Source organism: Octopus bimaculoides, chromosome 3, assembly GCF_001194135.2.
Source record: "Octopus bimaculoides isolate UCB-OBI-ISO-001 chromosome 3, ASM119413v2, whole genome shotgun sequence".
Classification (NCBI taxonomy): domain Eukaryota; kingdom Metazoa; phylum Mollusca; class Cephalopoda; order Octopoda; family Octopodidae; genus Octopus; species Octopus bimaculoides.
The window spans coordinates 158,980,628-158,985,809 of NC_068983.1; the positions used below are offsets into that span (position 1 = coordinate 158,980,628).

The 5,182-nt window shown below is 33.0% G+C and overlaps 1 protein-coding gene across 7 annotated transcripts in view; it reads left to right on the top strand.

Moving 5' to 3' along the window:
* The window catches only part of LOC106872350 (protein strawberry notch homolog 1), a 176,382-nt gene that overhangs the window by 55,004 nt on the left and 116,196 nt on the right, over positions 1-5,182 (top strand). For all 7 annotated transcript variants that reach the window (XM_052966646.1, XM_052966648.1, XM_052966647.1 and 4 more), the window contains exon 2: positions 162-208. The gene's annotated coding sequence lies outside the window, so the exon portion shown is untranslated. The remainder of the gene's footprint in view (positions 1-161; positions 209-5,182) is intronic.

Below are 5,182 nucleotides of genomic sequence, written 5' to 3' on the forward strand. Positions count from 1 at the left end.
ATATATATATATATATATATATATATATATGAAAAAGAATAAAAAAAAAAGGAAGGTTTTCTTTTCGTAAAACATTTCTCGGGTCATGTATTTTTTAAAGAGTAGGAAATTTCTTTCTATCCTGATCCCATTAACAAAGAGGTTTTTATTTGTTTATTTAGGCCACATCCTGTAGATGCCGATCTTTCATTTTAACTTTGACGCAAAGGTAGGTGTGAATGTTTTTTTCTTTTTGTTCCCTCGTTTCCTTTCTCCTTGAAAGTATAGAGACGCCAAAATGAATTTCGACATGAATCGAACTCGAAACCATGAATAGTTCGTTGTCTGCTAAATTCTGAGCCACCGCCCATCCATTGATAAAAGCGGAATGTCAGCTCTCTCTCTCCCCTGAGGACTAACTTCAACTGGATGTGAGATATTTAATAAGAACATTAGTTTCGTAGCTCCTCAGTACACCTATCTGAACATTAAAAAGATTAGATATACTTTGTTCTCTTAGAATATGTTGTATAAATTCTTTGTATAAATGTTGCGATAGTGAAATGTCAACACTATTCCCGGTACCAAACTTTCGCGAACCCTTTCATCTGTTTTGTAGAATTTTGATTCCTTCTTTGTTCTCCAGTTTTTTTTTAAAGTTCCAGAACCGAATGTTTTCAGTTCATAATCTTTTTTCCTATACTTACTTCCTTGTTTTAAATAAACCTATACCGTATATAGTCTCTTGTCTGTTAACGTTTCATTTGATTTCTTGTAACTTTAAATTTTCAATAAAAGCTACCATCATTACATCCTGTTCTTTAACCTTCAGATTTTTCTGCATTAGCAAATATATTTCTTATTCAAGATACAACTTTTATCATTTGTCTTTTAGTCTGGTTATATTCTGAAGCTTTCAAGTGCTTATTACAAATATACTTTGTCACCTTTTCATTTATAGTAACTCATCCTTTTTTTGTTACCCTTTTCTGTTTCAAATGAAATTTTAGTTGTACTGCTTCTCTGTTGAATGCACTGCAAAACTGCTTTTGGTATTTTATTTCTTTATGCCAGTGAATTTTCCAGCATTGTTTATTTTAATTCTTAAATAAATCTTTTCAGTTTGAGCAATTTATTATTACACATCAATGAAAATTGTCTATTCATTCTGACTAGCTTATATATTTATTTCTGAATTAAGTTTTAATTTAGTATATCTTAATATATTGATATTGCCTTGTTATGGTTAGTATAGTAGTGTAATATTTGAAAAGATAGCAATGTCTTGAGTCTTTCTGAAATTATTATAGTCCACTTAGATTTTACTTGTATGCTGAAAGGATCTATATTACTCATTAATGAACATAGAAAAAAGTGAGCCTAGGATTTGAGATTTCTTAAATTATACTTCAAAAGAAATCTCATTATGGATTAAGAAGATTAAAACATGTTAGGAGTCATGAAAATCTTAAAGTAATATAAAATTTCATGACTCATTGATTGAATTTTATACATTTGCCATGTAATGTTCCTACCTCCCAGAGTTAGATTATGCAGTTTTTGTATACATAACAGATTATGCAGTTTTTGTACACTTTGTGCCTACATCAGCGTATGGTATGGAGGACATTTTACTCTCATTGAGAACATAGTAATCTCTCCAGCACTATTGTCACAATAAAATATACCCTGTGCAATCTGTGAAGTAGTTCGTGTCAGGAAGGGTATACAGCCATAAAACCCTTGTCAAAATGGGAATGTACAAGTGAGATGTAGTCCTGAATTATCTAACTTCAAATTAGGAATGACTTGGACCATGAAGACCTGTTCAACTCCAGCCGGTATGGAAATCGTTTGCAAAATGATGATGATATACACATAGATTAGGGTTGCAGCAAGTGTCATAAGATTTTTAGCTTTGTGCCAGTTTTATTTCCTGTTCTTAATTGTATGCTAATGAGGCCAGGTTTGTTGTTTTGATTGATCCATTTTGTCATGCATGGAGTTAGTATGACCTACTGTAAGTCTTTGCTGTCACTTTTGATTTATGTAGAGCATCGGTTCTCTACCATTTTTTTTTTTACCTCCAGATCCCCTTTGATTCCTGTTTTACTTGGGTAGACTCTTGTATCGATTGATATTTGAAAAATCCTATTATATTTTTATGCTTAAATATTATTAGGAATTGTATCAAAAATTGTTTAAATATTCTGTGTGTTGTAGACGTATAAATCAATTTATTGCATGTAACCTTTAACAAAATCTTATATAGACCCCCGCATGGGTCATATGGTCCATGGCTGAGAACCACTAATGTAGAGCAGGAAAGATTGTAGTTGAATTGGGTAAAGTAGACTTTTATGTGAGTAGAGGGGGTGATTTGACCTGGCAACTATTTCGTTAGCAGGTTGAGCAACCATGTAATTAATTCCCTCATTGGTTTGCCTCAAGATTTAATTAAATAGGTCATCAGGCTAGTACTTTTTTTCAATCTGTAGAGGAAATTGATGTGATGACTATTTTACTATGTATGTTTTGTTTGTCTGGTTCCTGAATAGTGGTGTAATAGTGTTCTGTTTTCAAGCAATCGTATAATTAATGATGTGTAAGATGGAAAAAACTGTGGCAACAAATTGTACCTCTTACAGATGGTCTTTGAATTTTATTAATCTGCTTTTTTTTTCTTTTTCTTTGTGATGGATGTGGTGTGTTAGAATGTTAGGAATATTGTTTTGAATAGTATGTAGTTTGTATTAATTCAAACTTGGTATAGTTCATGTGGCAACAAAAGATCTGTTTTTAAATGTATCTTGATTTTCTTAGGTTTTACTCTATACGTGTTGTTTTATTATTGCAGTGTGTTAATGTAAATGACATTGATATGTTGTGATTCTTAGAAATGTGGTACCTTGAGTCGTAGTGACAATGTTCAGTGCAGTGTGGTGCAGAATTCATATGTAAATGGTATGCATTTGTTTAGTGTAACTAATCACTTTATATGAAGCTAGCATATGAGGTCTTAAATTGGAGTTAGTAATTATGGGATACTATTAGTTGGATTTCATATCCAAATGACTATACTCAGAAACTAGGATGTGTCCTGTTACTGGTGTGATTTGAGAACATCAGCTTCGACTGTTGGTCACATTGCTCATTTTGGATCCTGCATACCCTGTCCTCTTTGTTGTGAGTTCATAAGATATATGTAGCTTCTATAAACATAGAAATAGAATAAGTTGTTCTGAGGATGCAGTGGGGTGATGACCACATGCCTCATGATCACAATAGATGAGGAAGTATCTTGCAGAGATAGGGACTGACTAGGACACTGCTTAGAGGGTTGCCTGAGACAAATCAAGAAGATCTACCAAATAATGGATGCAACGATGTGCTGCAGTGGCACATACTCCATACCTGACCTGACCTGTGTAATATGGGATGATGTTATTGTAATGACAGGAGGTTGAGAGTTATTCATACAGAAGCTCCAGATGATGCATCCTTGCATGTATTTCTTTCTGAACTGTGTTTAAAGATCAGGGATCTATGAAGTTTAATTGGGGTATGTAAGGCCTGGAGTCCTGAGACTTAGTTATTCAGTAATCAGATGTGGTGGTTTAGGGAATGTAAAGTTTTACTAATGTTACTTAAAACATGTCATTTTAATCTTTCTCTGTTTGTAAGTTTATAGAAGCTACATGTACCTTACGAGCTCATACTGACATGTGTGCATGCCCACATGCACATGCACAACTAATAGTTTAAACCCTGCTATTGGCATTGAGTGATAACTGTTTTGTGTTGGCACCAGAAAGTATAGGTTGGCAGTTCCATTATACATAATTGAAAATAATTCAAATCAATTAACATAATAACTATATAATGACTTCAGTTCATTTTCATATTTCCTGATAAACATTCGACACCTGAAATTTGAGCTGTTATTTAAGGAGGTGGGAGGTCATGTAGTGTAACTATTACTGCATTGGGCTTAATACCATGTGTCTATTTCGAAGTTGGTAGAGCAGTCTGGAAGGGCCCATGTTGAAAAGCGGAAGCATTGTTGTAGAATAAATAATTGATGCATAATCTTATAATTTTGAATTTGAGTCTGCCAGTGTAATGCACCAAAATACAAAACACAGCCTTACTTTCTCAGTATTATTTCGAGTTGGAATTGAAATTAAATGATTTAAAGTGTAGCTTCTTAGAAGTGTTAATTTACTAAATTTAAAAAAAGCTTCATGGAATTATTGAATCTCTATTGACACCATAACTTTCTAGCTATGGAGGTACATAGCGTCTTCACACCTGTTAATCATTTCATGAGATATAATTAGCATACAGTTTATTAGCAGAGGCCATATCTCTTTAGGTATGGTCATGGTATGATTTGAACTCAAGACTGCAAACTAACCAAATACTCAAATAATCAACACAAAGCCTATGCATGTTCACTTTATCTGCTTTAAAATAGTAACCGTATATATTTGATGTCAAACCTTACTATCTTAGAAAAGAGGACACGTCAGATAATACAGTCATTACCTCATACATTATATGTATATATATGTGTGTGTATGTATGTATATATATATATATATATATATATATATATATATATTAATGTATGTGCAGGTGAAAGTATGGCAGTTTGGTAAAAAAAATTCACTTTGCAAACCATGTAGTTTTGGGTTCAGTCCCACTGTGCAGCACCATGGGCAAGTGTCGTCTGCTATGGCTTGGTCACATCCTTGTGAATAATTTTGGTCCTAGTCTTGACATTGTATAGTGCTAAGTGTAGACAAACATCTCTGTCATACAAGGGGTGTAGTGTTGTTTGAAATCCCTAAAATCATTTTACTAAGAGACAAGTGAGTGTTAGTGAAAAGAAGAGCACCACAGTTTGGAAAAATTTACCTAAAAATGATGCTGATTGCTATATATATATATATATATATATAGTATATTTCGCATGCAATATTCTTGATGTGGATACGTGTGTTGAAAGAAATACAATTAAACCTTGGGAGAGGCATTATGCCGGTAATAAACACACGCACTGGTTCAGTCCTTTATTAATTTATATATATATATATATACCGGAGTAAGCACATGAAATGTGCAACAAGGTGGAAAAAAGAGTACTCAAATACCAGAGGTAGAGTAATATGCTTTATTTAAAAGCAGCAGAAATATAACA